Below are 21866 nucleotides of genomic sequence, written 5' to 3'. Positions count from 1 at the left end.
TTTTGAAAGACTTTGAGCCTCAATATCCACCTAGGACCTCAGACCCAATTGAGCTGTGCATGGGGTTCGAGATTCGACATGTCCTTGATCGTGCACCTATTTGGCTGCAGTGATCTATGTTACCCACACCTGCATCACACACCTCACGACTGCACCACGTTCTGCGTGGGGTGCCACCTGAAATCTATTCTGAAACCGAAGCGGGTGCGGAGCCCAGTGCCCTGCTTGTTACACAGGGGCTCTCTGGGTGAGTGTGTGACACCAGAGCTCTGGGCAAGCGATCTATGAAACTCTCAATGGCCTGGGAGCTGGATCATCTCACTCCTAGACCCATCATGAGAGGCACTCACACCACAGTCAGAGGGAGCTGCCAACAGGGTGTCTCCCATCAAGACCCCCTGCCTTTGGAATTCGCTCAGACTTGGGCTTGCTCCAAAGGCCGGCATTGCAGTGCAGTTCCAGGAGGCGCTGCGCTCAGCAGGCCCGTCTCTTGAGCCTGCCTCACTTCAGGTGGAATTAGTGGCCTTGCCGCACTTTCCAGGAGCACCGGGTAACCTCAGTATCCCAGCCAGCATGCCTCCTACTGACAGGAGCCATTCAACTGCCCAGGGCTGCAGGTGACCTATTGCCAAAGGCATTACTTCTGCAAGTCACCGTACTCCCATTCTGTAAAACCCTGAGAGGCTGCCAATATGCCCCGATGCCAAAAACAAATACAGTGTGCCTAGAGCCCCCAAATCTCTCCTCCCCCTTCTAGGGGAAGCAGGGTGGGCAGGGAAAGGCTCAGCGCTGGGGGCAGATCTTCTGCTCTTTGACAGTACAGGCACACACGGGAAATTTGTCCTAAAGTTCTAACTACTAAATTTGGTGGCTGCAGCCAGAACAGGAACCTGGGGAACACCTTGCAGCGGCACCCCTTCTGTAGGATCACTTTGTCCTTTGGTTTGCCGTCCTTTTGGGGGCAGCCAGCTCATTACATTTCTTCTCTTGGATAGATATCAAAGACGACACACATCTGGGGGAGGTGGAGGAAAGACAGCACAAGCAAGCTCCTGCATTCATGGGATTTGGCCTCTGAAAAAGCCACACGTGTGCACTACATTACACAACACCAAAAGAGCAGGACAGCAAGCCCCTGCTCCAAGAGACACAATTCACAAGCAGTCAGGTTAAAGTGACTGCACCAGGGAGAAAAGCTGAAGCTGCTATAGTGGGCTTCAATATTGAGGAGGTCTCAGGTTCTTGCTTCTGGAATCCCACAACACACAAGTCACTTATCCGATAGCTACATAGAACTTCATATGGATAAGGAGTGAGAACCAGACCACAGAACCCCTTTTAAAAGCTCCCTGTTGGGGGTGGGCCGCACAGGAGCCAGGGATGTAGTATGTGGGGAGACGGTGGTGGGAAATAAACCTATCCACTCCCTGTCTAAGGCAAGCAATCCTAGTGCTGCACGGCACAATGCCCTGCCAGCTTCTACCACTAGGATCTGGAGTTAGTAGGCTGCCACCATGAGCAAGGTGCAGCAGTCAAGCTGATGCCTCCATAAACGCAGTCCCTGCTGCTTGCTAGCCACAAACATGGAGAGAATGAACCAAGCAGCCAACCCACACTGGCTTAGCAGTGAACAAACACCCCAGACCAAGCACTCACGACACAAGTATGGGCCCCCACAGCCATACCGTGGGCTGGCAGGAGATGCCCTGGTCCAAGAATGGCAGGATCTCCTTTTCTCTGATGAGGGACCACTGATGCTGCAGTTGTGACCACCAGAGAAAGAGGAGAGATTTGGGGAAAGAAGAGTTAGGAAGATAAACCAAGAGCAAAGCACAGAGGCTCCACCGCAGCAAGAGAAGAGCCTGTACACAGGTGTGCAACGAGGAGGACCCCTTCACACACAGGACACGAACGATTACAGACCATGAACAGCCCATGGTAAGGGGGATGAGAGGACAAGGGAAAGCTCCCCCTTGCCTGGGAAGCTCCCTCTCCACCCACAACCCATGCTGTGCATCAGCTTGCCTGCAAATGCAGCGCGTAAAGCCCAGTTGGAGCGTGACACTTCCTTGCTCCAAGTTTCAGCACGGAACTTAGGTTCTTTTTAACAAACCCTCTTTAAAAGCCAGCAGCCATAAATGAGGCACGCCCCTGAAGTACAAAGCCCTCGGTGGCAGAGCAGTGCTGTGCCGTGTGGGGTTAACTCCCAGACGTGGGCTCCAGGAGTCCTACTGTGGAAACACTGCAACTCCTCTTTGAACCCCGCCATGCCCTTGCCTCGCCGCGCTATCCCCCAGGCCCCAAGGTACACGGCACTGTGCCAAGAGCCAGCACTGTTTGCAATGCTGCTTCACAAGGCATTCAACAATACAGCTCCCACATTCAATATAACACAGCCCTCCGTGTCCACATGCTCTACCGCATCTAACAAACAGCTCCAGTTATAGCCAAAATGAGGAGGAACATCACCACAAATGCGACTTAAGAGAATTAAAGATACTGTTCAATACTCGCGTCTGATATGGCGATGCTAGACATAACAGCCAGTGTTACTATACCTTCCCTCCTCATGCAATGCAGGTTACCTACATGGAGCTTCATTCCACACACTCCTCCACCCGAGCAACCTCCCAACCTCAGCCGTTCCAAGTTCTCTCACCCTCTATCAGACCCCTCACACGCAGGTAGTCATTTGTTTACCATTCTCCCCCTCTATCCAGAGCATTGCTACAGGACTAGGTAAAATTTCTTGCCATGCATTAGCCAGCTTAAAATCTTTATTACACTGGACTCTTGGTTTCTGTGAATTCATGAGCTGCTGTGGAAACGTCTACGCTCATGATCCAGTCCAAAAAATAAACTAGTGCAGAGCTGCACCTCCTCTATTTTGGTATTTCATTTACGACACAACTGTGGCAACTTGCCGCTTTATTTCTGTGTGTGCTCTAAAGCTTAGGTAACCTTCATTGCTAACCTCCACGAATCGTTACCAAATCCCACAATGGGATATGACATTTCAAAGAAGGGCTTTTTATAGTAACATTTAGAAGTGACAGGTATCTGAGCACAGAAGCAACACTGCCCATTATGCAACAGAGCACAGACAATTCCTTGATGTGCAGCTGTGGAAATACTTGTCACTTTTTTTATTTTTTAATCTCTCAGTTAGGCTCCCTGCTGGAATGCATCTGCAAGAGAAGTACAAATGAAAATGCACAATGATGTTGTACACAAAAGCCTTTTAGACCTTTCAAAGCGTGGATCACCTCAAAGCAATGCACTTACCTTGCCTTACGATCAGAGGACACAAAAATCCAACTCAGATTTTGAACAGATTTTTTCCAGGAATGAAGATGTGCAACAGAAAAAAAAAATCAACTAAAAAACAAACTGATGGAGAAGGAGGTTCTAAAGAACCGAGGAGACAGACAGTGTAAAGTACCAATCCACTGGGACCATGAGCAACCAAGACAGCTGGATACAAATACAGGAGGTATTTTATTTTGTTATTTTTGCCCCATTCCCTTTCACTCTCTGAGAAAAAAACAAAACAAAACACCAATTAGTCTAGTCTCACGGCCAGGCTGAAATCCATTCAACAGAGCGCAGGCAGAAGTAAATAAAACCCCTTGCTATTACTGCAGCAAAAATATCTTATGCTGGTCTCAAATCCTGACTCGGCAAGTTGCACTCTGCCAGCCAATATACACGAACCGCACTGACAAGCGCTTCAGCCTATGGATCAGAACACAACACGGCTTCATTTGTCCACTGTTACTGCACCCAGGCTGGGCTGTTTGGCCTGAGAAGGAACTGGTTTTACCTGTGTAAGGGCTGCAGCAGTGCACAGGAACGATTCACGAGAATATTGCTCCAGTTCTCGAGGTCACCCAGGCTGATTTTACATACTGTCTCCACTGCGTGGCCACTCACAGCGCCAAGCAGTTCTAACGCTGGGATCTGCAGAGGCGGCAAAGGGGCGATAGGCACAGTACTTTTGTGATTACCTAATTTAATGCTAAATCACACCAAGTCCAGCAGCCAGGCTAGGACGGTGCCTTGAGAAGGTTTCTCAGCAAACTGGACCTATAGACAAGTGCACAGCACCAGAGGAAGAGAAAGAAAAACACAGACCATTTACTCCCCAATTCAAAGGCAATTTAGGAGTTTCAGTGCTACACTCCAGGGGTGAAATTATATTATTTGTGGAAACATTAATAAAGGATAGAACAATTACAGATGCTGCACTTCTGCAGAGCCTTTTAGCCCAGCATCTCAAAGCCATTCACAACCACTAGTTAAACCTCTCATCCCGCACTGGGAGGTTCTAACCCCAATTTTCAGGTGGAGACACAGAGAAGACACACAACTTGCCCAAGGTAAATCCATACACTAGCAGGGTTGGGAATAACCCAGGAGTCCCAGCTCTCTGCCTCTTGCTTTACTCACTAGACCACACTGCATGAATTACAAGGTTCATCCTGCGGCTATCCCAAACAAACAAGAACTTTTGTCAAGATCACATACCATTAGTATGCCTACGAGAGGAAATGAAACCAGAGCACCTGGGTCACCAGGGTTAACAGAAGCGGAGTACAGGAACAATCAGATAAGGTCACGTGGATAAAGAATCTAATACTACTTTTTAATAGTGCAAGAATCAAAAGGTATCTGCATGGAAATATCTGCAGTGATCCTTCTGGCCAGTTCAGCAAGGAGAGCGACAAGAGTCCCAGGCAACCTCAGCTGAAAAGGAAGGTCATGAGCCAGAGTCTGCAGGCTGACAAGTGGGGAGGAAATTCTCCTGTTAAGACTCTCCCAGTCCCACCCAAAAAAACAAAAAAAAGTTTCCATTCTGTGGAATTGCTCCTGACTTACCTTGTGTAAGTAAGAAAAATACCAGGCTCAAAGGTAGAGAGATTACACCATGACCCCCAAACCTACCTAAACCTTCCAAAGCACCGGATGAACTGATCATATTCCGCCAAAGGCTGAACTAACATGTAGGTGTGCATAACGAACGCATGACACAGCATGAGACTGCATTGTTCTTCATCTCTGGACCTGGCTCACACTCAAGTGCCAAAATACAAGAAGCTTTAGGTTGTGTGGAGTTCAGTGCTATGGAACCAGGGGGGATTCTCCATCACTGGAAGTCTTTCTGAAAGATCTGTTCTAGTACAAAACAGAAGTTCTGGGATTGATGCAGGAGCTGCGGGGTGGAGCTCTCTGGCTTGTGTGATGCAGGAGGCCTGACTAGATGACCATAGCATGATGAATACCGTTGAAGAAGGCTCTGCATAAGCCAGCAAGAAAAACTTGATCTGTATCAGAAATGTCCAGTTTGTTCTGGTCTGGGCTATCTTTTCAGACGTTAACAGAAGAACAACCCCCCCCCCCAAAAAAAAAAAAAAATCTGTTCCTTGTGGTCTGAAGAAAAGTGAAAACAGGGCAACGTACACATTGGACCTACGCAACTCAGTATGAGGACAATGAGAATAATGCTGTGGCTGACATTCTGAAGCCACCCCCAGGTCTGTATTTTAGTGAGCAAACTTGTCCACTCAGTAAGTGCTAAGGGCCAGGCTTTTAGAAGTACCCTGCAGAGAAATCCCACTAGTACCTATTTACACCTTTAGGTGCCTTCACACCAGTGAGAAACCGGCCCCAAAGTGCCCAATACTGCACAGTGAGGCTTGGGCAACTCTTGTTTTTGCCTTGGCCCCGTGCTTCCAAACTACACATTTGCTGATCCCTCCAGGAACTCCCCACAGCAGAAAACACCCCTCCAGCTGTGAGAGGCTGGATGGGGCAGGAGCATTTGGCTTGGGATGATTGCGTGTGCACCTTGCAGCACTCCCAGCACCACAGGGAGAACAAGGAAAAAGATGCCCTTGCCCCATGTTTTAAAGAACTGAGATCACCTCTATAATTAAAGGTGCAAACACAGTAAGTCCTTCTAATGGTGTATCTCTGGGGAGGTGGAGGGTCATTGGCTAACCCAGTAGGGTCGTTAGGGCACTGTACTGGAACTCAGGGCACCTGGATTCAATTTCTTGACTCTGCCATCTGTAAAATGGGGATAAATGGGGATAATATTCCCTTCCCGCCCACGGTTTGTCTGTCTTGCCTATTTGGATTGTAGGCTCTTGACGGCAGAGTCAGTCTCTTGCTATGTGTACGTACAGCATCGAGAACAACGGGGCCCTGATCTCAGCTAGGGGTCTCTACACACTACTGTATTGCAGATAATAAATGGGTTAATTTCTCCATTTCATCAGAAGTCAGATTGTAGCATTGCATTGGGTAGGAACTGCCCTTTTCTTGTAAGAATAAATTCCCTCGGTGCCATTCAGCTCTCCAAGTAGGTGACAAGATCGCCTTGTGGGCATTTCTCTTTAGAGGGAGATATTTAATAAAGATCCTGGCTCAAGGCGCATGCTAACTGTTAATTGGCTTTTGCTTTCTTGCCATCTTGGAATGCTCTTCTCTGAGATGTGTGGTTTGGAAGAGAATGGAAAGACATCCCTATAATTAAACTGCATTTGCCCTCAAACAGACAACTGTGCTCTATTATTGTAACAGTGCAGCGATAATAAAACGGATACGGCTGGATATCTGATTCAACATTAAAACCAGTGGCCAACACGAACACAAAAGGCCAGAATGTCTGAAGTGCTCAAAGCCATCAGCTCCTGCCCTTCGCAAGGGAGTTCTGGGCACGTCTCAAAATCTGGCTGCAGGGGCTGAATAAAACTTCTTAACGTATGCAGTACTGCAGGGATGCCATCAGCTGCAGAGAGGTGGTGGGATCTGGCAGACGGGACAGTCAGGAGATAAGGTTCTGTTCTCAGCCCTGCCACAGACCTACTTGGTGACCTTGGGCAAGTCATTTCTCGTCTGTGTGCCTTTGTTTCCCCTCCCATCTGTTTTCTTGTTTGTGTCAATCTCTGGGGAAGGGACTCTCTCTCATTACGTGTTTGTACTGTGCCCAGCACAGTAAGGTCTGCGGGCATGACAGTAATACATAAAACAACTTGTCAAGCACTCTCTTTTCCGAACGTACTTTGTCTCCTAGTGTTTAATCACCACTGAGAGGTGACGCATAACTGTTGATAGTGGGGTGGGGGGATGTATTTTGAACCCACTCCTGCAAAAAAATAAAAATAAAAATATAAACCCTGGCAGAAATCTGGGGGGCAGGACACATGACCCCGCATCGCCTCTGCCACACCTGTACAAGAACTGGGAGGGAGATTGTGTTTCTCTCTGCTTTTCAGTCTCTTTCCTTTGAGCATCTGACGGCACTTGGTGTACACAGAGTTTCACTGACGCCCTCGGAATCAGTTCCTCCAATTTGTGTGGTATTTCATCGGGCAACAACAGAAAGAAATCCATATGGGGGAGAGGGAAATGCGTAAAGCCACAAAAAGCTGTAAAGGACTGATTCACAGATAAGTGCGGTACTCCAAACTACCGAACTCTTTTTTTAAAAATTAATTATGTTTCAAGGAGATACGGTGAGTGAAAAGCTTGCAGCCCTATATTCCTGGGCCTGGTAGCCACACAGTTCTGCCCATACTCAGCACCGCATAGCTAACTGTCTCTGGAACACAGCCAGCTAAAATACACTGTGGACCTCCTTGCAATTCTCGGTGGGCACCTGTTGCTCAGCAACATGGTTAGAATCCCCTGGGGGAATCCTAGGGACGGACACACACACACAACACGTCTGGCAGCTGCTCAACTGCAACTGCACTGCCAGGTGCTGCTATGATAAATACACAATTTAATTCCAATTGGGCTGAAACCCTGTATTAAAAAATGAGCTTGGTTGTTTTCAGTTAGAAAAAGCCCAAGTCCTCTCTGTTCCTGGCTTCAGGGGTCGCTGAATTCAGATGATTTTTGTACAGCAGCTGATATACACGAATGGAGAATCTCCCTATCAGGTCTGAGCAATGGCCCATCTGGTTTTGCCAACAAGAGTAAATCCTAAGTACATCGGAGGAAAACGTAAGAAACTCCAAGACAGATGCTTGAGGAACAACCTGCCTCTGGGAAGTTTCCTCCTAACCACAGGTAGCTAGTGGCTGTCTTATGCCTTGAAGCATGAGGGTTTAGATCAATCATTTTTTTTTACCCCATCTAATGTTACTGTAATTATTATCCATGTAACTGTCCAAGGCCTTGTCTACTCCAGAAAGGATTTGCGAGTACAGCTCTACTGGGAAACCCTCCTAGTGGGGATGCAGCGTGTCCTGGCACATTTTGCCAGTATGGCTTATGACACCAGTTCCATGAACAAAGTAAGCTATACTGGCCTGAACACTTTTTTGCTGGTATAACTGCATCTACATTAAGGCTTTTGCCAGCATACCTATGTTAGGTAGGGGTGTAATTTTTTCCCCACACAGGCTAATTATATATGTAAAATCCCTTTAAATTAAAGGGCAACACTTACCCAACTAAATATCAGGTTTATATCTCCTTGTTCCATCAGTATAAAAAAGGGTAAATAGAAATCCTGATTCACCTCTCTACTCATTTATCTTTAAATACACAGACCCACCTCTGCCATGCCCCCTCTTATCTGCCTCCTCTTTAATCTTTGTGGCCCTAATTTTTTTAAAAAAAGGTTCAGCGGAGGACAGTGAAAATAATTAAGAGGCATGTGCAGACTTCCTTATGAGAAGGGATTACATTTCCTCTCACTTTTGATGTGGGGTGAACAGAATAAGCAGAGTACTCAAAGTCAGGGCATACGATTAACTTTTGTAAAGGCACTGTAATATTTTCAGAATTATACTCTTCCTCCTTTGTTAATATAACCTGCCATCTTGTTTGCTGCTGCACATTGGCCTATGTTTTCGCTGAGTTGTCCATCAAGGGAGATTCAGATTAGAGGTCAGGAAAATCTTTCTAACTGTAAAGATGGTTAAGAACTGAAACAAGTTACTAAAGGAGGTTGTGGAATTCCCATTGTTGGAGGTTTTTAAAAAACAGGGTGGACAGACACCTGTCAGGAATGCCCAGGTTTACCTAGTCCTACATCAGAGCAAGGGGATGGACTAAATGACATCTCAAAGTCCCTTCCAGCCCTACATTTCTATGATTATATGAGGATTCCTGGATTTATAAGCAGCTTCTCTTTTAAGATCAAAAGCCCTGGAGGTTAGAAGAGGATAACATACCAAGGCAGTAAGGGCCAACTTTTCAATACCAGGTAACTAAGGCCCAAAACCACAGAAGATAGCTACATTTCAAAAAACTGATCCTGAAGATTAGCTACTGAAGATGAAAAGAACTTCAGCGTGTAACATTTAAACAGAACAGCAACATGCCTCCTGTCATCCTACCAGATGCTGAGCCAGGCTCATATCTCATTTGGGATGCTGGAGATTTGCTCCCAGTCACCCCCTGTATCACAAGGGAGGGCACTTTCAACAACATGCTGGCCCACCGCAGATTTGAGTAAACTATGCCAGGGACTCTCAACCTTTCCAGACGACTCTACCCCTTTCAGGATTCTGATTTGTCTTGCGTACCCCCAAGTTTCACCTCACTTAAAAACTACTTACTTACAAAATCAGACATAAAAATACAGAAGTGTCACAGCACACTCTTACTGAAAAACTGCTGACCGTCTCATTTTTACCATAGAATTATAAAATAAATCAACTGGAATACCAATATTGTACTTACATTTTAGTGTTTAGTATACAGAGCAGTATAAACAAATAGTTGCTTGGTTTTACAACAGGCTACATAAAAAGCCTGAAGTCAGTACAAACTAAAATTCCATAGACCAATATCTAGAAGAGATGATGCACCTCTCTGGAAGACCTCTGTGTACCCCCAGGGGTACATGTACCTCTGGTTGAGAACCACTGAACTATACCATTGTCTAATCAAGCTCTCCTCAGCCCTTGTAATGGGAGAGCCCAGGACAGTATGTTGAGCAAACTGGGCCAGTCAGCGAGGGATTAAACTTCCAACAGAGAGGGCACATGAGCTGTAGAGTCACATTACCCCACTGAGACCAGTGATAACGTAGGTCGGGCCAATCTTCCAGTGAATTTCCCACTGTGGGTTTGTCTGGCTCAAGGGCACCCAAACTTTGTTCAGTTGTGGGCTGCCTTGGCAAGGGGCATGACTACTTTACATTACGTGGAATAGAGAGAACTGAATTGATAGATTTCAGAGTACCAGCCATGTTAGTCTGTATTCGCAAAAAGAACAGGAGGACTTGTGGCACCTTGGAGACTAACAAATTTATTTGAGCACGAGCTTTCGTGAGCTACAGCTCACTTCATCAGATGCATTCAGTGGCTGTAGCTCACGAAAGCTTATACTCAAATAAATTTGTTAGTATCCAAGGTGCCACAAGTCCTCCTGTTCTTTTTGTGAATTGATAGAGACACAACAGATCCCCGTACACAATATTGAATCCTGATCTCAGCAGCCTCCTCCCAGTTGAAGATGGAATCCTGGGACCTGCAGTCTCTGCAAGCTCCAGCTTTGTATCAGAGAGGAGGGTAGCTGGAGGCTGCATTGCAGAACCGCAGGGGCCATGCTTTGACCACCTCAGAGCTAGCAAAATCTTCCTTACAGCTGACCAAGGATAGATTAACTTTAGTTTGCAACCCTGGAAATTCGAGTCAAGTACATCTTTCTAGAGCAGCGTCAGAGCTCTAGATTTACTCTGACTGCAGCAGCAAGCACATATGATTCTGCTCTGGGTTTAATTGGGGTTTACCTTATAGAAAAAAATTTACAAGACAAAAGAGGAAGGTCCTGGAACACCTACATTCCCTTGCCACTGTCAGATGGATCTTCCCAGCCAGCATCCCACCCTTGGGAATAAAATGCTTTAGGGAGGATAAAATGCTCCTTGTTAACCAGGGAGGAGTCACAGCTTGCCAAGAAATTAAAACCTTTTTGGATGCAAAGACTTTGAAAGGCTCAGTGTCAACTATCCATCTTTTAGCATAAACTCCTGACACCTGCTCCATCCAAGCTTCATGCCCGAAGATGCTGATTCATGCAGTGTCTAGGGCAAAAGAATATCCATCACACTCCTCTTAAACAGCAAGCTCAGGGTCAGCCCAAGAGAAGAAGCCTTAATGGAAGATGCAGCAGAGGTGGTCAGTTTCTTTTTTCTTGAGACAATATTTTTCCAAGTACTCTATGAGCATGCCAAGGAATAACCTGCATCAAGAAACCTCACCCTCAGTTTGCTTTTTGGCAGGTAATGAGCCACTTGTGTGCATGAACAGCAGCAGCAGGCTCTCCAAAAGCCATTCAAAACACGAGGTGGAAGATGGCCAGACTCCATTTACACTTGCACTGTATACGGAGAGTATTAGTCAACCCTCAGATCCAGCCGAGCCAAAGCACCAAAAGCCAGAGGAGTTCCCAGAGATACACATAATGGAAGTAATAAAAAAAACCCACTTACCTCCTCCTCTGGTTTGCCTTGTTAACCATAAAGGCTAGGATCAGCCTACGAGTCCTTCCCCATCTTGCCCGTCTGTAGCATTTGCTGCAGAACCCTCCAGCTTCCCAGCCCACATTCCCCTCTGCCTGAGACAAACGCCACACTCTGTTAAGAGCCACGGTCTAACATGACTTATCTCAATTCCTCCCTCTCTCTGTGCAGGGTCCAAGCACCTGACAACAGACAAACCTTGCAGGGTCCTATAATCTGCCACCCTATTACCCTGCTCCGGTCAGTTAAATAAACAGCTGCCCTTCCACTTGGGTGATCCTCTGAGTGGTAAAGAACCGTCACATCTCCCCTGTGGCACTTGGTACAGCTCCATGAGAATCACTGTAAGTGTACACATTAAATCCCTCAGTTCAGGGATCTAGGCCCCACTACTGGGATTCTGCATCTGCACAGCAGGAGGTGGTCTTACTGGGATGCTGGGGTTGTGTAGGCAACATAACTGGAAGAACAGCAGAAAGGGCTCCATTTCCATCCACAACCCACAGTCCTTATTATCTGCATTGGCTGCATTTTCTTTCCCAATACCTCAGCCAGTTGGTTTGACTAGACTAGCAATATCCTATGCTAATGTTTGGTAAGGTGCAGCATAGAAATACTTAATAATGTCATTCTTATACTGCCTTACAGCAAGATACCATGCCAGTGTTAGCAGATACACATTAGGTAGTGCGGACACCACATTAATAGCTTTTACTTGCATGGTATTAATAGAATATACATTATACATATGGGTGTTGGGAAGTTAACAGAATATATTATGGTCTGCTCACAATTCTGTTCACCCACATCAAGTATCCCAAAACACTTTGCAAAGTTAAAGCCAGCTTTGGCATTAGAAACTTGTCAAAGCAAAGATGTATGAATACTTTGTACCAAGTACAGTTAAGGAATACTTTCATGGATCATCAGCACTTGGAATCTAGCAGACAAAACAAGATATGGGAAACTAGAGGGAGGCACCAAGGACAAAGATGGCACAAACTAGTGGGTTAAACTTAAATTTTAAGAGACGCATAGGGACTTTTAGCTTGTAAACAATGACAACATAAATAGAAGTGGGTTCGATGGCACACCTTTGATGCATACCTTCTGTGGAAGGTGAACATGTTGTGAGATAAGAATTGCTTCTTGGAAGGAGGGTATGTGTGTCTTTTTTGTATTATACTTTTATGTCTTTAGCAAATAAATTTGGCTAAGCTCGGTAAGTTGGTCTCTTGAACATACCTAATAATGAACCACAAGTGTAGTTAAATCAATTGGCTATACTACTAATCAATACCAGCCTCTCTGAAGGAGAATAATTCCACTAATTTTAAACATATTCAAAGAAATGAACATTCAATTTGTTCTACTGAAGACAGTGCCCTTCCCTGGCTACACATCTTTCACTTGGTTCACAGAGACTCAAGTATTTCTTTATTCAGTCACCAGGCTCCTGTCGCTTTGGGACAACATCCATCCAAAATGCTCATACCCTCAGACACTGTACTCTTTTCCAGTATTCCAATTCTCTCTCATGCTAAGCTGTAAGATCTCTCTCTCTCTGGGAAATAATGTTTTCCTCCTTTAGCCGACTTGTATTGAAAACACGTTCCCTAGTAAGAGATGTAGAATTAAACAGACTTATTTTGTCAGTTAATCTTTCTGGATTGTTTTTAATGTGTTTTAAATGCTGACAGCTGCCTGCTGAATTGAACAGGGACCTCATCTTTTCAAAGCAGTTCTAACCTACATTAGGGAATATGTCAGAAACTAGGAATTGTCCATTCCCCCTCCAAAATATGGGAGAACGTGTACTGATTTTGCATAAGGGATCACCATTTTCCACCAGCAATTTACTTCACTTCATACGACACATTCCATTAAACAAACAGCAAGGTTTGCACAGTTTGCTTTTCACCAGGATAAAAACCCTGTCAGAAGTTAATCACTTCATTTCAGATATTCTAATATTTGCCAATATTTCCTAACTAGTGAAACTAATGAGGTAAAAACTATTTCAACCTTAAAAAAAAAAAAAAATCACACAGCAGCATCGTGGTCTCTTGAGCTGAATACGGGGCAAGGAACTCCAGGATTCTAAAGCAGCCTTTGCTATTGACTTGATCAGTAATGATGGAAAGCCAGTTAGAGCAACATTTTTAAAATTAACCTACGATGTTGGATTCACAGTGTCACCTGGATCATGATTTTCAGAGACCCTGTGCACCCAGTATTTTGAACATGGTCTTACAAAATGTCTGCTATAGGATATTCTACTACACTGAACAAGATATTGGAAAGAACAGCTGAAATATACAGCCACACAGCAAGTTTGCCCAGTCTAAGAAAACAGACATTTTCCAAGACGTACACCTTTGAAAGGGACACCCAGGTGGCCAAAGTTTAAAAAAATACGTATTTTTAAATTTTCAGGTGGTGTTCTCAGTAATCTGAAAAAGTATAATCTCTTCCAGCTGCCACAAAGAATCATCCATTCTGCACGTAATCAAAGTTTGCCCGCAGATCAAGTTGAATGTGTCGAACAGCTGTTCCTTTTTCTGCACTCTGATGGGAAATAATCTGTCATGGGAAAGGGGTGTTACAGGAAGAAGTTTTCTGTGGACTGCCATACCTTTCCCGGCCATATAACAAAGGCATTTTGTGATGCTTGGGGAAGGTGATGCACAGTAACATCTTCAAGAGCAACTTGGTGACTGAAGAGTCTCGGGGCATGGCTACACTTGCAGACGTAGAGCGCGCTGAGCCAGCCTTGGGAGAGCACAGTAGGGAAAGCACTGCAATCTGTTCACACTGACAGCTTCAAGCGCACTGGCATAGCCACATTTGTGGCACTTGCAGCGGCATTGGGAGCGGTGCATTATGGGTAGCTATCCCAGCATGCAAGTGGCTGCAATGTGCTTTTCAAATGGGGGGTGGCGTGGAGCGTGCAGGGGAGTGTGTTGTGTGTATGTGGGGGGGAGACAGTGGGTTTTTGGGGGCTGAGAGCATGTCAGCATGCTGTCTTGTAAGTACAGACAGCAGCAGACCTCCCTCACCCCCCTGCCCCTCTCTCTCACACACAGCATTCCACACTAATGGTTGCTTTGTCTCAGAGCAGATAAGCAGCCGGCTGTCAGAGACGGAGCTTTCAAAGGGCCTATCCGCGTTCCTGTAGCCGATTCCAAACAATAACAAGAGTGGCCGCTTGACTTGAGGGGATTATGGGACATTTCTGGAGGCTGGTCAGAGCATAAGAAAGCAACACCTCGTCACGCCGGCGCTCCAGCGAGGGAGCAGCAAACATTATTCCCCTCGCCGAGGTGGATCACCAGGAGCGCTCTAGCCACGGAGTCAGAGCGCTCTACGTGCCTTGCCAGGGTGGACAGGTAGTGAACTAGTACGCCCGGGGCTCCTTTATTGTGCTGTAACTCACAGGTGTAGCCAAGCCCTAAGTCTCATTGAGTTTCAAAGGGACTCAGGCATTTTTGAAAATTTAACCTGCCTTCTTCAGAGTGACAGGAGACAACCACCACGAGAAAAACACCTCACGAGAACGAGTGCTGTGGACACAGAAAACTTAACCGCTGTGGGTAGAATACCTGCAACTTTCAAGGGATCCAGCTCCCAATACAGGTTCTTCACAGAATCTCTGTATCTGTACTGGTTGAGTAATCACTATCAGCTGATGGAAAAAGCTGGTAAAGTCTGTCCACATATTGATATGTATATACAAAAACTAATGTAGCAACATCAGAAACGTTCATACCAAATAGTAAAGTTTAGGAGTTTCTTTCTTACACATACATTAATCTGCAAAAACAACTATCTAGGCTTCTGGATCAGTTAGCAAAGGGATAACTTGATGTATTATTGGTTTCTCTGACCATGTTCTGTTCGTAACAAGAGAAAATGGAATGATCACATTCCTAATCAGCTGCCTTCCTTTTCCTTGGAACTGAGGAAACTCCGATCCTCCAAGAAGAAGATGGTATGAAATGCTCACTCGATTCTTTTAAAAATACAAACACAGTCACAAATGTTTAAGAAGAACTACAGAGACAGTGAGCTCTTTGGGACAGGGGCTGTCTTCCTTGTTACATGTCTGTACAGGGCCTGTACAATGAGGCCGTGATCCCTGAATGGAGCTCCGAGGTTCTATATAATGCAAATAATCAACAGTCTTGATTATTTGTTCCCTACTAGGGTAGGAACAATGGAGAAGTCAGTTTCTGCGTGGAAGCGAGGGGAGAGCCAGGAGCACATGCAGACCTCACCCAGAGGCATCGGTTCTTGTGCTTCCTAAGAATCCCCTGGCTCCTGGGATCGTAACCCAAAAAGGAGTGAGTGTGGTGGGGCAGATCCCCAACCCAGTCAGGAAATGGTTAAAGAATTCCTCTGGGCACACTTAGCCTCAACCCTACACACCTGTGTGGCTTCTCCTGCCTGGAGATGGGTGGTCCTTAAAAGGGAGGATTTTTGCTCAATGAGGATCTCCTCTTGCTTACTTTATGGCTTCCCAGAGGTCTAGGACTCTGCTTTCATGGGCTGTGGAAGTACATGGACTTTTTGTTTGGACTACTTTAAACTCCACTTCCCCCAGCAAGGGAGAGGGGGTGACGCCTTGACAGCAAAGCTGGAGCGCTGTGCCCTGGATGCTGACACAAGAGCAGTGCCCACCCTCTCCCCAAGAGGATGCTAGAGAGATAATAGTCTACTACAAGGACCAAATATTTTTATTACAAGAGGAGGAAATCCCTCAGTCTGGCAAGGTCTTTCCAAAAAAACCAACAGCCACCCCACACACGTTGTTCTTGCGTGTTACATTTGATGAGGACCCACACTATATTTTTTTTAAGACATTACTAATCTTACTTTCCTTGAAGGACGCTGCCTGTTTTTGAAATATTTATGTGAGGATTTTAAGTCCCATGCAACATGCCAGTGGGATAGTTCTATTTCATGGCATCCCTAGCCTCTGTTTGTCAGAGGGTGGAGACGGATGGCAGGAGAGAGATCACTAGATCATTACCTGTTAGGTTCACTCCCTCTGAGGCACCTGGCATTGGCCACTGTTGATAAACAGGATGCTGGTCTGGATGGACCTTTGGTCTGACCCAGTATGGCCGTTCTTATGTTTGTTGAAATGAAGCTCCTGGTTTAACAGCAAAGAACACCGAGTGACGCAACAATGCAGTCATACCATACAGGGTAACTGTGTCATGAAACATACATGACACGCTTTAATAATCATATCTAACTGGATACTCATTCTAATTGCCAAATTGATCCGCTCTGCTATAAACAGGGGAGGAGAGGAAGAGGAGACTAGATTCAAGGGTACATCTGAGGCCTGAAGCATATTTCTGAACAGTGGATTCAAATCTCACATGGGACAATATAATGTGAGGGAATACCATCAACTCAAAAAAATTACTTGCATCTGAAATTTTTTTTACCTCCTATTGCTAAAAGTAACACAAGCAAAAGAGTTTAGAGGAAAAAATATGTCTACGTACACACAATTCCCCCCCCCCTTTGTTTGCTCTGTACATTTAACAGCAATTTGTGTCTAGTTAGTTCTACTGTATAATTAGTCAGTCTGTCTTCCTTTTGTTTAGACAGACCTTTGAGGCAGAAAAAAGGGAGAAAACGATTTAAAAGAAAATAAAAATTAATAGGAGGACTCAGAGGACGATGTAATTCTTCAAATGTCGTCTCTTTTTAAAAGAGAACGTATTGCTGTAAGATGCTGCAGAGCGTTATGAATACAATGGACAAAATGAAGCAAGAGATGCTTCTTTTTTCTGACACAATAAAATGGTAAAATACCCGATAAGCCTGCACAGCTACACTTGGAGAAGCTGTATATATTTGTACATATGGTGTTCGTCTGCAAATTATTTTAATTCCTGCCACCCTGCTTTTTTTTTTTTTTTTTTTTTTAAGCCTAGAAGACTTCAACTTGATGGGGTCCCTTTAAATTCTGTTGCTCATTACTCATATAAGAAAGTGGGTTTTAGGGTTAGAAAAATCCAACATTCATCTTTGACACATGCACTCAAGGCCAAATCAGCTTTTTTAAATACTAGAGATTGCCTAGTTAATCTACTTACAGAAAAATAAGTAGCCACCATGGTTTGGCAAGAAGGTTTACAGCCAAGAAGGGAGGCGTAGCAAAGATCTTGGGGCCAGAAGTTAAAGGCAAACAGTTGGCATAATGTATTCCTTAAAAATTGAATCCAATTACTGTATCAGCCACAAAGTTAATGTGAATTACTGTTCCTGGTGATCTAATATGGACACAAGGTCACAACAAACATACGCAATCAAATACCTGGCATAAAGACACAGAATAGTGTCTAAACTGTGCATACTGTGGAAACTGCAGCAGACTTTATATACACACAGAGAATATGACATATTCTCTGTGTGTATATAAAGTCTGCTGCAGTTTCCACGGTATGCATCCGATGAAGTGAGCTGTAGCTCACGAAAGCTCGTGCTCAAATAAATTGGTTAGTCTCTAAGGTGCCACAAGTACTCCTTTTCTTTTTGCGAATACAGACTAACACGGCTGTTACTCTTAAACTTCTAGAAGAGTCAGTAATATTTAATCAAATTGTGCAACAGAAGGAATAATGCTTACGGCAATAAATAAATTCCTCTAACCGCATGAAGCAATTCCCAAACATTGGTTTATTTCTTTATTATTTTTATAAAGCCAATATATTCTACTTCTTCTCACTCCACACGTTGTAAACAGTGGGAGCGTGACGAATGATCGCTAGCCCTGAACAAGATATGGCTACAGAAATGCGAGAACACAGTCTGTCTGCAGCTATATTAGCTTGGAGTCACTCTTCCGCACATTTTTAGTAAAATAAAAGGATAAAATTTGCCTGATATTTTCTACATCTGTATTTAAAATGTTTCAATAATTAGTATGTTTTCACTACCACAGATAATTACAGCCTAGGGCGGGAGGATTCCAGGGATTGATGAAATAGGATACAAAGACTTTCACCTGTAGTTTACTGGGTCAAATCCAGCCTTGATTGGAGAACGTAGCATGAAAAAAAAACAGGATTCTGGTTCACAATCCAGAAGTCTTCATGCAGAACCGCACTTAACCTATCTGTCTTGTCCCAGCTTTAGTACACGTGGCGACAACAGTTAGCAGCTGAACAAAATTAAACTGACAGGAGAGACCGCCAAGCTACATATCTCAGGCTATCAAAAGATCTCCTGCATCCTCTGTGAGATCAGCGGGTCCCTGCCAGCCCACATCCTGGCAGTTGTGCCGCCGCCCCAGAGGGAACCGCTTCTTTATTCAGAAATCATCCCTGGCAGAGCAAACTTACACTTTACAGGGAGAAAAACTAACATTATTGTTCGCTCTAGTTCGAACTAGCACTTCTTCCACTAAAAGGGAATCAGCTCCTGGGCACGGTGAATGAAGCTCTCCCCCGTTAGAGGCGATCCTGATGCATCAGGGTTGAGACAGACTGTCAGGGCAGCATGGGAGAGACTTCTGTGCGTTAAAGAGTTCCCCTCTCCAGTGTGGTCCCTAAAAATCACTCAGCCAAGCCGAGCGGTGCTTGCTCAGGACCCGCTCTACCAATGGAGTCGTGCCCCAAACCGGATATCATAGGCTGGGGAAGGCAGTGCCTCCCCAAACAGCCTGGCGTGGCCCCGCCCATCCGCCAGTCCCCTTTCCTGCAGCTCCCGGTGCTCTGCCCTGGCCTACGCTGGCTGGGGCTGCTGGCTTGTCATGGGGACTCAGGGCGGCTGGCACTCGGGCCGAGATGGCTGCTCAGCACTCGGATCGCGTCACCCAGAGCTCCGGGGCCAGGGGTGCTGCTCCTGCGCTGCCTGGCCGTAGCGGTGCGGGTGGGGGTGCTCTGGGCTCCTTTGGGAGAGGGGGGCAGATGGGGAGAGGAGGAGCCTCAGGCAGAAGGGGAGGGGCCAGGGGCTAGCCTCCCACAATGGCCAGGTCACCGGCCGCCCATGCCCTGGCCAGTTTCAACATGGAATTACAATGATCCTGCAAAGCATCACTGAAGGCCACAAAACAAGAAGGGGGCAGGGGAGCTGCCTTGCAAAACAAGAAACAGGGAAAGAGAGGAGTAGCCTTATTTCAATTAATCCAGACACAGTGAGATTCCTTACGTCAGGCCTACGTCTACACTGCACGCCATGGGCGGCAGCAGGTAGGGTATGCGTAGCGACAAGTCGCAATGAAAAGCAAGCTGTAGGTCACACTCCAGTGTGTAGCTACACTCAGTGAACGGTTCCAGGTCTCCACTGCCAGAGCCCTTCCCAATGGTGGGGAAGGGCTCCAGCATCTCCTTGAGGCAGAGAAAGGTACCAGTGGCAGGAAGGCAGTGGGACACTGCACTGCTGAAAATCGCTGCGTAGCTGGGGGAAGCAATGCTTGGGCGAGCAGAGAGCCATATGGGCATGTCTTCATTCCCTAAGCAGCCCTTCTCCGCCTACACTGCTATTTTTAGCAGTGTAGCATCCCGTTGCATCCCCATTGTTAGAGCCTTTCCCTGCCACAAGGGGAATTTATAGCCGGACTAGGGGACATGCAGTTTATGTACTATACACACCCCGCCTACCATAGGTGTGATCACAGCAAAGGCTTGCTAACCAGTCAATAAGAAGAGAAAATAAAGGTATTTCTTTTCTTTAAAAACAAACAAAAACAAAACTAAAGTTTCTCTGGAAGAATAGAGTCTCCTAGCTTAGCTCTCAACTGAAAGCCAAAATACAGAGAAGCAGCAACCACCAGAGTATATTTGGGGAGAGAAGAGAGCTTGGGGGTTTAGGTCTATGGCTTGTGTTATACAGCTCAGACTAGATGATCACAATAGTCCCTTCTGGCCTTGGAATTATGAATCTAGGAGACAAAATAGCAAGCTTTTTCATTTAAGCCTTTTCCAACCAGCCTTGTTGAATTCTGAGCACCTCTCTGGTTCCACTTCTCAATGCTGACTAGGTGTCAAATGAACGTGTCTGGGTGAGCTGCCTGGGGCAGCATGGCAAAGATTCTGGAATCATTTCAACCACAGGAAGAAGCCCCAAGTAAACTGAGCCAATCCCGCTAGTCAGGTCTGAATGTGACAGGTTCCACCTTGAAATCAGAATCCTTTGATGCTCCTCTGGCCCCTGTAGAACAGACTGCAAAGAGCAGGAGCAATATCTTACACTGAAATGTATAAAATTGTAAACGACAATAAATAATAAATAAATAGACTTTGTATCTATTTGATTACTTTCACCCCCTCTCCAAAGTTTTTATTTACATCGTTTGATGTATACATTTGTCCACTACATAGAATCTATTACTTGCCCTGACTTTTTAAAGACTAAATTACAGGTTACTCCTGATAAGTCTTCTTCAGCCTACCATTGATACTGCAAACTGTTTAGGGCAGGGATCTTGTCTTCACATGTTTGCACAGAGCACAGCACAATGGGGCCTTGATCCTGGATGGGCCACTATAATCCAAATACTTAATAACAAGAGTAATAACATTCACTGTTATGGAACGGTTGTACTGGCAAAGTGTCAGGCCCCCGTGCTGCTCAGTTATTTGATTTCCCCTAACAGGTAAAAGGCCCACCATGTTTTAATTTCCTGAGAGCCTTCCTTTGCCTTGTAAGAGAAACAACTACCTCACACACGATAAATAGCTTTAAAGAAATGTTCAGACACAGAATACATTTTCCCTCCATTCACAGTGACATTGTTTGGCTTTTGCATCACCCATTCCTAAGACCTTGGGCAAACCTGTGAACTTAATTAAAGAATGGCATTCTATCTGAAATCTGTATTATTTAACACACAGACTTAAATTAACACAGCATTAAGAACACGAGTTTAATCCCACAGTCATAAAAATGAGTTATAATTTTTACTGCAACCTTAACTCTGCCCCCTTGTGCGCTTGAGTTACAATAAGGTTCACCATAAAAAGCCCACCTAGCACTGAGCGAAAGGCAGCAACGAAACGGATAGTCGCCGACGTCCGTGGCAACACTGATGTGTCACCTCACGCATTACACGCGTCTGAGAGCTGTGAGCAACCGAGGGTCACACATAGGGTAAAAATCAGCAGGTGCAAAACCAGTCAATTCCTGACAAGGGTAAAAGCGATGGGATACCAAACGAGGTGTGGGAAGCGGGGTTGTTTTGGAGGCCGGGGTGGAGAGAGGTCACAGAGATGCAGGGCTGGAAGGGACCTCGGGAAGCCACCCAGTCCAGCTCCTGTGCCCGGGGAGCCTCAGGAGGGAAGATGAACGTGTCACTTTAGCAGAAAGCTCAGACAAGGGCAGTAGAGGGAAAACAGGAGCCCTGACACCCCACGGG

General features: G+C 45.6%; 1 protein-coding gene across 5 annotated transcripts in view; it reads right to left on the bottom strand.

The window, feature by feature from the left end:
- The window catches only part of KCNAB2 (potassium voltage-gated channel subfamily A regulatory beta subunit 2), a 107483-nt gene that overhangs the window by 83309 nt on the left and 2308 nt on the right, over positions 1–21866 (bottom strand). The gene's annotated exons all lie outside the window — the stretch shown is intronic.

Source organism: Caretta caretta, chromosome 18, assembly GCF_965140235.1.
Source record: "Caretta caretta isolate rCarCar2 chromosome 18, rCarCar1.hap1, whole genome shotgun sequence".
In the NCBI taxonomy this organism is placed as follows: Eukaryota; Metazoa; Chordata; order Testudines; family Cheloniidae; genus Caretta; species Caretta caretta.
This window is presented reverse-complemented; position numbering and strand designations above follow the sequence as displayed.